Genomic DNA, 13680 nt, shown 5'->3' with positions numbered 1-13680 from the left:
ATGCACTTGTTATAGGTGGTAAGTGCTTCCAGTTTACTATAATTAGTGTTTCAATGTCTTGTTCTCCTAGCTGATCAAAATATTTAGGATAAAGGGTTGAGGTTACTGAGGAATCTGGCTGTAGGTCAGGCTAAGGACTGTACACCTTCTACCTCATGGATCCTTTGTTGCAACAGCATAATGTCAGGGCATGCTGCTTGATGTAAGCAACATAATGGAAAACATTCAATTACAAAGTTCATGCACTTCAACAGCCAACGTAGAACCTTCCTTGATTGAATCAGCATAGAGCACTCATGCTGTATCCCACTTGGCCATGGGAAGTGAGCATTTGTTTCAGCAATGCCTTGCAGATTATTTGGTACTTACCACATTATTAGATCAACACCATCTGCAAGAGGTCCTAGAGCACCAATAGTTGATTAATTTGGGAGTAAGTAGATGGAGCGAGAAGAGTGATTTGTAGGGGCAAGGTAATTCACGAGGAGAATGAGATGAAGTGGCTTGACTCTTTGAATCCTTCACACATCCCTATTTACTTCTTCAATCTATTGCTCTCCTCTCTTACTCTCCCTCTCTCTATCTCACTCACTCTCCCTCTCTATCTTCCTTCTCTCTATCTCTCTTTTTCTCTCTCTCCCTCTCTCTCTCCCTCTCTCTCTCTCTCTCTATCCTTCTATCTTCTTACGCACTATCTTTCTATATCTCTCCCTCTCTCTCTATCTTTCTATCTTCTCACACTCTCTTCCTCTATTTCTCTATCTTCACACTGTGTGTGCGCGCGCACACAATAGAATTTGCATGTGTAACTTCAAGCCTAGTTAAGACTTTATAAAGCCTTTGAGGATCTCTCCTTCTCTCGTGCATTTTGGGTGCATATCATTGCTTTGCTCATGATCCAATCAGACTGATCACTCTTATCCTTGATTCCTTCCTTTCCGCATCGCAATGGTGAATAGGAGACACAAGTTGACATTGTTGATGATGATAGTGATGGTGATGTCATTCATTGCAGATGATTGATGATGGGGTTGATATTGGGGCAAAAAGCTTTTCCTTTTAATCAACAGAAACTAGAGGTGTTGTCTATATAGAGCTTCCTTGTCGATCCAAGTGGCATCCTCTTTAAGATAGTCTTTCCATTAGATGAGATATTCTCTTAAAGCTCTATTCATAAGGATTCTCTCCTTTACATCTAGTATTCTCTCAAGTTGGAGATCAAGGATTCCTTGGCTTAGCATTAAAATTTGTTGATCATCTAGTGCATAATTGGGATTGAGTCCTTTCATATACTATCATGAAAAACATTTTGGATCTTTAGCTGTTCGCGAAGTTGCAACTTGTATGCATTGGTTCGTAGACACTTGAGGATCTTGTAAGGTCCACGGTTAGTTTCTTGAATTCATCCAATGCTAGTGAGCTCTTCTTTGCAAGTCACAAAAAAACACCATCTCTCCTTCTTTGAAGATTTACTCCTATCTTTCAAGATTGGCATACACTTTTTGGCAATCCTTAGCAAATCGAATATCCTATCTTATGCCCTTAACTTATTCATCCATCTTCTTGGAGGCTTCTACCTTTAGCGTTGGATTAGAAAAGTTGAGAGAAATGAGGCATTTTGCCCATACAAGTCCTGGAATAGAGTAATCTTAATATTATATCCACCACTTAGGTTCTCTCCAACAGTGTGTCCTTAGAATGACTTCTATGACTTGATTGACTTCCTCTAATTGGCCATCGGTTTGTGGGTTATGTGCTGTAGTAAGGCATAATTTTATACCAATAGCTTCAAATTAGCTCTTCCAAAATCGAGAGGTAAGAAGGAAATCTCAATGACTAACTTTTTTACAACCCATGAAGCTTAAAATTTTATTTGACAAATAGCCTTGCAATGTTTGAAGCCTTGTAGTTTGTATTCTCCACAATCACCATGATAGAGTTGTATTCTCCCTACATTGAAGGCAACCCTACCACAAAATCCATGCTAATGAATTCCCACTTTGTCTGAGGGGTATCAAATGGGTTAAGGTTTGTTTGAAATTTTAACATGCTTAGTTTTCCCCCTTTCACAGCTTATGCATTCAATGATATACATAAATACATTACCTCTAACCTTTACCCAATGATAGCCTTTCCTAATTGCATCGAGTGTCTTGGCAAAGCCGAGATGTCCCCAAAATGGAGGGTTCATTGTCTCATGTTTGGTTCTAGTAGGGTAAAGATCGATTTAGATCCTATTAGGCAAAGATCCATTTGAGAGTTTTCTGATATGTTACTAAAGTGAATTTCTCTCTAAGTAAGTAGTGTCTCCATAACTTGAGAGCATGGAGCAAAGCCAACAATTCTAAGTCGTGGTCGGTAGCATAGTTTCTTTCATGTGTCTTTAGCTTCCTTAAGAAATAAGAAATTGGATGACCCTTTTGTATAAGTATGCAACCCACTGCAAGAGAGCTTGCATCTATCACAACCTCAAATCCTTGGTTTAAGTCAGGAAACTTTAGAATGGGGGTTGTTACTAAACTTTTCTTGAGTCTCTGAAAGATAGATTATTTCATTGGAGTCCATACAGTGTAAGTCTATTACTTTAGCAAGCTAGTGAGGGATGCAACAATCAAGGCATAATCCTTGACAAAGTCTCGATACCATCTAGTCAATCCTAAGAAACTACACACCGCTTTGACTGTCATTGGGGGGATCCATTCTTGTACATCCTTGACCTTAGGAGGTGACCTTGGCAGGATCTACCATAATTTCTGCTTTTGAAACTATAAATCTACAGTACTCAATGTGTCTTTCGTGTGCATCTTTTTTTTAGCGTAAATCTTATGCATCCTCATTATTTCAAGAACAATGTAGAGTTGCAACTCATGTTCGTCGTCATGTCTTGCACTAATCTATCGAAGATTACAAGAGCATTAGTTAGTCTAAAAGATATAGCAATGGACTCATAATTGCCAAGCCTTATGTTAAAGGAAATTTTAGCAATATCTTCTTCTTTTATCATTATTTGATAGTATTCAAACCTCAAGTCAATCTTTGAAAAGATCTTTGATCCTTGATATCTATCAAGTAACTCTTCAATCTTAGGGATTGGGTACTTGTTCTTAAGTGTAACTTGGTTTTCCCCATAGTAGTCCTTGCAAAGACAAAGGGTTTCATCTTTCTTTTTTTGAAATAGGACCGAGGCTCCCCACAATGTTGCTTAGTCAAGTGTATCCTAGATCCAATAATTTCTTGAGTTGCTCTTTCAACTCAATAGGTCAGGGATAGACATTCAATATGGTATTTTTGCAACTAGAGCAGCTCTTGGTACTAGCTTGATCTTATGATCAACTTCTCTTTGAGATGGAAGTTCAATTAACTCCTTGGGAAAAATGTTTGCATACTCCTTCTTCCCAGAAGATTTCTTTTCTTGACTAATTTTATTAAGTTTTATTAGGTACACTAGCAATCATTTCCTTAGTGGTTGCATTATTCATGAAGCTTTAGCTAACTAATTTTTTGGCTTACTAGCTTTATGTTAAGTAGTCACTTGATTTCTTTCTAGGTATCAGAATGAGACTTTGCCTCTTCCACAGTGGATGTGAGCATAATTGGGGATTATCCCAATCCACTTCTAACAAACACTCATAGGCGCCCAACTTCATGATGCAGAACCTTATGTTAATGGCCTCATTGGTGTTAGCCATGGCTTGATGCACTATGTTTCCCCTTAGCATGGTTAAAACCTTAGTCAGAGTAGTTCTATATGTGAAGCAGTCTTTAGATGCCTAATGAATTTGTATGCCTTAAAGTATAGTTATATAGGTAGCTTTCAGGCGTGACCTAAAGAGGTCTTATGACTCACGTTTTTTTATCACTCCTGACACTCATAACCTATTGTATGATGGATATTCATGATGATATATGAGATCTGATTGTTGGCACCATGATTCTCTGTGTCTCTATCTATTTTCAACATATTCTCTGATCTATGATTCTGATTAGCTAATTATTAGTGCTAAAGTATGTATTCCCATGTCTCTATGTCATTATTTTGTGAGTTTTCTATAAGTTTCTTGATGCAGTATTAGGTATTTTCCACACTACCTATAGCAGTGAAATGTATTTTCGTATAAGGCACTATAGTCCTATTATGCATTCGCATAGATTAGGAGCTGCAACACTTTGGTACCATGATTCTCTGTGTCTCTATCTATTTTCAACATATTCTCTGATCTATGGTTCTGATTAGCTAATTATTAGTGCTAAAGTATGTATTCCCATGTCTCTATGTCATTATTTTGTGAGTTTCCTATGAGTTTCTTGATGCAGTATTAGGTATTTTCCACACTACCTATAGTAGTGAAATGCATTTTCATATGAGGCACTATAGTCCTATTATGCATTCGCATAGATTAGGGGCTGTAACACTTTGGTGATCTTGCCATTGTCATCCTAAACCTCTGGTTTCAAGCTTTGTGAATAATTATTGTTTTATGGAGGAAAAACAAATTTGTTGTATGTAGTTCAAAGGGTTTTCTGTGTGTGTATCCTATTATTGCTTCTTTGTTTCTCTGTGTTAAAACACCAACAAAAATGACGAGGGAAAGATAAAAAGGAGAGCAAAGAAAAAAGAGAGAAAGAATGAAGAGTGAGAGGGGGGAACACACACACAGAAAGAGAGAGAATTATAGAGATAGGAAAGATAAAATTTAAAAGAGAGAATTAAAAAAGAAAAATAATGGGGGGGAGAGAGAGAGAGAGAGAGGACAAAAAATAAACTAAAATAAAAGGTAGAGAGAAAAGGGAAAGGGAGAGAGAGATAAGAAGAAGAAGAAGAAAAAGAAGAAGAAGAAGAGAGAAGGGGGAACACAAAGAGAGATAATTATAGAGAGAGAAAATATTAAATTTGAGAGAGAGAGAGAGAGAAGAAAAGGAGAGAGAGAGAGAGGAACGAAAAAATTTAAAGAGAGAATGAAGAGAGAGGGAGAGAGAAGAAAAATGAAAAATTGAAAAAAGAGAAGAGGAAGGGATGAGAGAGAGAGAGAGAACAAGGAGAGAGGTGGAGAGAGAACAAGAAAAAGAGGAGAGAGAGGGGGGAACACAAAGAGAGAATTATAGAGGGGAAATATCAAATTTGAGAGAGAGAGAGAGAGAGAGAGAGAGAGAGAGAGAGAGAGGGAGAGAGAGAGAGAATTATAGAGAGAGGAAAGATAAACTTTGAGAGAGAGAGAGAGAGAGAGAGAGAGAGAGAAGGAAAAGAGAGGAGAGGGGGAGAAGAGAGAGAGAGAGAGAGAGAGAGAGAGAGAGAGAGAGAGAGAGAGAGAGAGAGAGAGAGAGAGAGAGAAGAAAACCAAGGAGAGGAGAAAAGAAGAGAGGGAGAAAAGAAAAAGAAGAGAGAGAACTATAGAGAGGAAAGATAAAATTTAAAAGAGAGAGAAAGAGAAAGAGAGAAAAGAAATAAATTTAAAAATGAGGAGAGGGAGGGAGAAAGAAAAGATAGGAGGGGAGAGAGAGAGAAGAAAAGCAGGGATAGAGGGCGGAGAGAAGAAAAGGAAAGAGAGAGAGAGAGAGAACAAGGAGATGAGAGAAAATAAACTAAAATAAAAGGCAAAGAGAGAGTGGAAGGAAGAGAGAAGAAGAATAAAAAAGAGAGAATTATAGAGAGAAAAATGATAAAATTTAAAAGATGATTTTTTTAAAAAAGAAAAAATGAGGGAAGAGAGAAGAAAAAGAGAGGAGAGAGGGGGGGAGAGAGAAAAGAAAGAAGGGAAGAGAAGAAAAGTAGAGAGAGAATATGAATACAAAGAGAGCATTACACAAAGAAAAGATAAAATTTAAAAGAGAAAGAGAGAGAAAAGAAAAAATCTTAAAGAGAATGAAGAGAGAGAGAGAGAAGGAAGAAAAAAATGAAAAAAGAGGATAGGGAGGGAGAAGAAAAAGAGAGAGGGGGAGAGAGAGAGAGACTGAGAGAGAACAAAGAGATGAGAGAAAATAAACTAAAATAGAGGGTAGAGGTAGAAAGAGAGAGAGAAGATTAAACATAGGGAATTGGGGGGAGAGAGGGAGAGAGAAGAAAAATTTAGAAATAAAGGGGGGAAAAGAGGAGGAATAGATTGTCGAGCGAAGTTGTCATCACTTGCCGCTTCCACAACGGCCTAGCGCTCCATGTGTGCGAACACTAGTGTATAGAAAGAGAATCAATTATGTGAACAATTTATCTCATCCTTTTAAATATGAAAGTAAAAAGAGGGCCATGTCATACCTAAGGTTTGCAAAGCTAAGTATCAATTAATGAATGAATGAACCGACTTGAGCAAAGGAATCGCATGAACAATCCAACTATCAAACCCTCGGTGTGAAGCACTGCCTAGTTAGGCTTTATACTACTGTAATGGGCATACGGGCTATTAAATAAGCCTTCCAAGGCTTAGTCACAAGTCGCATCTCCAAGTTGTAGATGCTATTCATTGCAAAGGTAGGAGGCCTATATTAAACAACCTTCATAGGCTTATACATTACAAGTGGTTGTCGATTTCTTCACAATGAGGCCTTAAGCTAAAGTCATAGCTTATCTTACGACTACTTAGCAACCTTTTCTTTTGAAAAATATAAAAATCCTAAAGAAAAAAGCCTTATATAGCTTGATAAACCCAACATCATGACCTATTACAAGGCCCCACTAAGGCTTCCTTCCCTAAAGTCTTTTATTACGACTTTGTTTAAACCTTCCTAAGAGATTGTTCACACATAAGGACATACTAAGAAGTGATTTCTTCATGAGGATGCCTTAAGTTAAAGTCTTCCAAAGGCAACTACAAGCCTTAATTCATAGCTTATCTTGCAACTATTTAGCAATCTTTTCTTTTGAAAAATACAAAAAGCCTTATATAGGAGGGCCCACTAAGGCTTCCCTAAAGCCTTTCATTAAGGCTTTCTTTAAAACTGTATAAGAGATTGTTCACATCTAAGGATATACTAAGAAGTGATGAAATGTCAAAAATCAACCTCAAGATTTAAATTTGGACAATATATGTTAATTTATAAGGAAAAAATTATCCTTACAAAAAATTCTAGCATTTTGTTCATTTGAATTTTATGTTTCCAAGGTTTTTAAAATGTGTGCTACAAGCACCACATCTAAATTTCCCCATGGGAGATCTTACATCCTCTTCATCATTGCATGAAGTATTCAATTCACCATTGTCATTGCCTATAATGGAATAAGGACTAAATCATCTAGCAATGCCACTCAAAGAAGAATATCAAAGAGCAAATTCAACTTTAAGAACAACTCTTTGCACTCAAATGACCACATGAAGATGGATCCCAATCAAATCATTCTTACCATGGTTGCTAATCTTGATGCTCAAGCTTTATGGAAAGGAGGTCCAAATCAATAAGTGTATTTTTGTTGGTAGTAAAGAGATGGTCATCGTGTTCTTTATTGAATTCATTAGTTTGACGAAAAAAAATATTTTGAACAAGAGAAGATTAAATGTGCTTTACATTACCTAGTGGATAAAGGCCCTTTATGGTGGAATGTCATTTGTAAGAGTATTGACCATCCTCTTACTCGGGACACTTTCCAAGAAAATATTATTGAATGCTTTATCCACTCATAGTTCAAGATACAAGCTCAAGAACACTACTTGGATATTCTTGCTTAGCAAGAAGAACATTGATAGTTCCTTAGTATATTGAGTGGTTTTAGAGTTCTCTACTTCAATTACTAATGATACAAGAAGTGTTTCAAGATACCTACCAATCAAAATTCATGTTTGGCCTTAATTACTTTCTATATGAAGGTGAATATATTTAAGCATGTTACTTTGGATGAGGCTATCTCTTTTGCCGTGATGTTGAATGGAAGAAGACCAAAGAATGAAGGCTACAACAACAATAGTAATCTCATGGTAATTTTCATTCAATATTTTTTGGTGCTATATTGATGCTCTCAATTGATTTGCAAATTCTAGATTTAATTGTGGGAGATGATTCTAGATTATTTTTATCTGAAAAACTTTCTTTATAATGTTTTATGTGTTATTTTGATGATACACTTTTGAACTTATTCAAATTTTCTTAATCCATTTTTTGATTATTTCTACTTGCTATTGTTATTCGTTAAGATTATATATAAATTATAGATGTTTGCTAGATAATATAATATAATGTTATTTTGTAAGTATTTCATATTCAAATCAATTATCATTTGTTCAATATACATTTGAAAAACAAAATTTCTTCATCATTTTTACAAACATTGTAATTTCTTTAGTGTAATTGATTAAGTTTTGATTGTTTTTATCTCAATTATATTTAAAAATCACTAGAATAGTTTTTTGTAAACTTAGTGATATTATATGATTTCTAATGCACATGATATGCAATCAAATATACAATTGAATGTCATGTTCGAAAACTAAAATAAAACTAGAAATAAATTTGTAAGTAAATTATAAGATGTGTACCCTCTTTTTTCTTCTTTAAGTCATGTTTCAACTACAAACTTTTTTTATTGATACATGTTTCTACAAGATGGAGTTTGTCTCATGCCTATTTGAAAATTGAATGTAGCACATGCATAAACTTGTGTTTTATTTATATATAACACGTTCAACATGTACATGTTTATCACTTGATATGTGTGGTCAAAGTCCAAGGCTATTACATATACAAACTTGTAATTTATTTATATACAACAAGTTCAATAGTAGTATATTTGGATAAGCTTTCTTTGTTTTTTTTATATAAAGACTATACTTCTTTGCAAAATGTTGTATGTTTTTCATCTATGATTTCAAATGTGCCAAACACATAAAACCTATATAGTTTCTCTCTTGTTTCAAATATATTTATGTTTATTAATTGTACTACATTAAAACCAATCAGTTCATCTATTAGCACTCCAGCAATTGTGGTGTTTATGCCCTATTTACATCACATTCTTCACTTTGGATAATTCGTTTAAGGCTTCAATCATAAATTTAATGTCATTGTTTGATTACATTATTGACGTCTTAAAACGTTACTCTTCCAAGTAATGATTGCTTTCACAATTGCAACAAACTTTTTCATAGATTGTACCATCAACCTCAATGAACTGTAAGATTCTTCTGACCTACAAAACATAAAAATCATTCAAATTAACATTAATATTTTAATGATTCACTTGATCAACTTTTAACAAGATATTAGTTTAAATTAAACTTGCCTTTTTAAAGAAAATTTTTAAATATTAGTTTCACATTTTTTAGATGAGCAAAGGTTTGAGGACAAACTACTCGTGTTATAGTAGTACCATCCAAAATAAAAGTTTATAACATCAAAAGATAAGTATTTATATACTTCCATATTTCGAAATATGTGATATGCCTTATTTAATTTTGTGAAGGATTTTAATAGATTCGCAAAATCATATTTTTTGGCTTTTAAAAGTATGCCTACATATTTAAAAATATTTTTAATTTTAAAATATTTTTAATATTGATAATATAATATTATTATTTTTTTTATATATTTACCATTATAAAATCTTTTAGTTCACTCCCCTTAGCAATGTTGATCAAGCTATAAGTACTTATTCTAAATTTTTAAAGATAATATGATGATAATAAGTGTTATTATTGGGCATATTTTATTGTCATTGTTTAAAAACCATTGTATAGCATTATTCCTATAGTTTTTAATAGTACTGAAGCAATAAAATAGTGAAAACAAAATAAAACTAACAACATTTTTTATTTTTGTTGAAGGTATAAAAGATAAATTATATTTGCTAATCTTGCCATCTCTTTGGTTTTGTCAAGGGTAAACTCCAAAAAATTAAAAAAAGTATACAATCATCTAAATTTATCATGTCTACAAAATCAAAAAAAATTGTACAATCATCTAAATTTATTATGTATATAAAATCTTTAAAGTGATGCTCCATGATTGAAATTGTGATTGAACCTTCTCCATGCACATCTATAAGATTGAATTTCAATTGTTTTGGATAATCTACTGGAATAGGGATTGCATATGCACCATACTTTACAAACACTCTCCCCAAAAAATATCCATTTTGAATTTTAGGCCTCACATCAGATATATTTAAAATATTGTCATTTGAAACATCAAAAGTCTCAACATTCTTGTTATATGTTATAATACAATCATCCTTTTTTTTTCTTTTTTTTGTTTGTATAGGATATGTTTCATATATATCGTTTGTATTTTCTTTTTAAAAATGTTTAGGTGCAAGATTCACTTGTTCTACATCAACATCAATACAATCAAGCAAATGTATTTTTTAATACACAAACACTCTATAATAAGATTTACTATGATGTTTTGTTCTACAAAAAAATTCCCCAAAAAAAAAAAACTAATCATTGTTGCATCAATTTTTCTAAAGACATAAAAAGTGTACATTTATACCAATATAAAAAGCATACCTTTAAATTCTTGCATTGAAATTTCAATATCTCCAAACTTGTGGCATTTTGTATCATTTTTAAAAATTAAAATATATTATTAAATTATTTTATATTACAATAAATAAATCATATTTATTCTTCTAAAAATATATTCTTTACATACTATTTAATTATGAAGACATAATCATATACTTTTTGATACACTCAAATTTTATTTTAAACTATATTCAGAAATTCTTTATATGTATATTAATTTCTATTTATATACATTAATTACCATTTTTCTCATATATTATAAAAATAGTGTATTATATTTAATGAAAGTACTTATTATTTTAAAACATATTATAATTCATAATAAATTTCAAAATACATTTATCTTATTTCATGTAACAAAATCAAGTTAAAATAAAATATCTTATGAATGAAATTTTGCTTTAATATTTCACCAATATGTTGATTTGATATATCGATTTCAATTTTCAAGATTTAAAAATTTTAATAATTTTTTATTCTATTGAATATGTGAAAATAAAGGTAAAATCTAGTATTTTAAAAGTGAAAATCACTATATAATATCAATCATATATTTTATTATGTATAAAGAATCAAATACTATAAATTAAAAATTTTAAATTCTTTTTCCAACATTACACTAGAATTTTCATTCAATATATGAAATAAAGACCATATACAATGCCAATATTTTTATTCAACATACAATTAAGTTTTAAATTAAATTTTTCATAAGTAATATTTTTTATTTTATAAGTTAAAAAAATAAATCATGTTTAATCTCTAATATCACTCATTTATTTTGTTTGATATATATAATTCAGTGGCAAAAAGTAAAAATTATGTACTTCTTATTATCAATCTTACATTTTATATCATGACATATTTTAAATTCGATTGATAATAGTATACTAGCATTTTTGTATGATATACATAATTGAATTTTATAATTACAAATTGTATAAACAACATTTCATTTCTACTTGACACGTGAAAATAGAACTATAATCAAATATTTTTCAAGTAAAACTTAATTTCTAATACCACTCCTACATTTTGTTTAATATATACAATAATGAAGTATCAAAAATCCAAAAATTTACAAACAAGGTTTCATTTCCAAAAAACTAGAATCAAATATTTCTCAAGTAAAATTTCACTCTTGCATTCAGTTTCATATATATAATGAAGTACCAAAAATCAAGACTCTTATAAACAAGATCACATTTTTTACGTTATTTGCATAATAAGATATGGCTTGGATTCCCATGCTTTATATCTCTTTTTGACATTTGTAAGTACACAATGACTACTAATATTTTGAACAAACCTTTCATTTTCTCCTAACATTTTGAACCTTTTTTATTACTACAACATCTTCATGGTTACTTGGGACTTGTATAAATATAAGCATACATATACTTGTCCCAAATCTATATATCTACAATATTATCCATCCTAAAGCATAAATATATGATACTTTCGAAAACTCATTCTTACATGTAGAATCCGAAATTTTTGGTGCTAGCCATGTTTTATGTTTCATTGATGAAACAACATTACGTATCGTTGTATACCAATCTGTTTCTTATTTGCCTTGTTTCTCTTTCTAAATAAGCATAAGATGCTCTTTTTCCCACTAGTTGCATAGTTTTTCCCCCATCAATAATACAAATATAGACATTTTCTGATTGTGTAAAAACCAATACTAAGTTGCCAAAATGCAAATCTCCTTGTATCCAATGGAATCTATGAGCCACAAACATTGCATCTATTGTTCCATGTATCACACTTGGTATAGATTTTATAAATGCATATAGTCTTTCTTTTTTTGCTTTTTGAATCATTCAATACAAGCTTGGAACCTAGATTTTGAACATAGCTTCTATATTCCTCTCAAAATAACAATCTAATAATATGCATTTTGTATGAATCTTCTGTACAAGGTAAAGATGTTAGCATGTTGTGAAGCGTGCCTCCATTGAAGAAATGGAAAACTATTACTAACAGTCGATGTCTAGTAGATCCTATACATCTTACAAGACATCCATGGATCAATTGCATGTTTTATTCGTGAAAGAAAGAACATATATTTTCAAACATATTTATTATGAATTGTGCCTCCATTGTAGAAAAAGAAAAATTGTTACAAACAATCAATATCTAGTAAATCCTATACATCTTACCAGACATCCAAGGATTAACTGCATGTTCTATTCACAAAAGAAAGAATATATATTTTCAGTTATATTTCATTTATGTCTCTTTGCACAATATGCATTGCTGCTTATAAAGTTGGAAATGACTTCAACATTGACAATATAGCATTCTCCAAGACTTCCAACTACAATTTTCTCTCTAAACTTGATTGCGCTATGTGATAAGCTTGTAAATAACATTGATTTTGGCATTCTTATAGTATTTTCGAGATGACTACTTTGAAATTACTATACGTACAATCAGGCCCATTCTTATAAAAAACATCATTTTGTGCTTCATTCCATTTTCTATTGATAACATCAACCTGAAGTTCCAATACTCTTTCTATTTTATATATGCATCTATAATTATTCCATATATCATCCTATTCTTTTAATTTTGATACGTCTATATTTTTCTAAACATTGTTACCAAGATATTTCTATGTTTTTTGTGTATTTCTAATCATAGTCTCTAATATTTGCCAAATCATTTAAAATTTGCAAGGTAAACATAGATTATATTTCTTCATGTTTTTCTAACTCCAATATTTTCAACATTTTTTCATTATAGATTCTTCAAAATTATGTATCTACACATTATTTCTAATTACTTTCAACATTTCATCACTACTATGCTTATTCAAATTAGATATTATTATGTATTTGATAGCATTGGTAATAATCTTTTTTACACTAAAGTGTATTTTGACTCAATTTATGATAAACAAATTTCTTAGTGAAAAATAAAATTGATTAAAATAATTTATGAAAATTAGTATCAAAATGTATATGTTTTTATTTTAATTTATTATGTATAATACAATGTGCATGTATTTTTTAATCAATCACAATTTCATAAAGTTAAACTACTTTTTTAAACTTCTATATGTCAATTTGATATGATATATATATATATACTTATATATATGTATCATTAGGAGAAATATGGACTCTCTTTTTTGCCCCTTAAGGGATTTCTCTCACCTCTCTCTCTCTCTCTCTCTCTCTAAAAAGAGATTCTAAAATAATATTATAATAGGAGATATTTTACAATCAAG

This window comes from Lygodium microphyllum, chromosome 2, assembly GCF_053477565.2.
Source record: "Lygodium microphyllum isolate KBCC chromosome 2, Lygodium_microphyllum_v1.1.10, whole genome shotgun sequence".
NCBI lineage: Eukaryota > Viridiplantae > Streptophyta > Polypodiopsida > Schizaeales > Lygodiaceae > Lygodium > Lygodium microphyllum.
The sequence above is the reverse complement of the archived record's forward strand: the minus strand, read 5'-3'. Positions refer to the sequence as shown.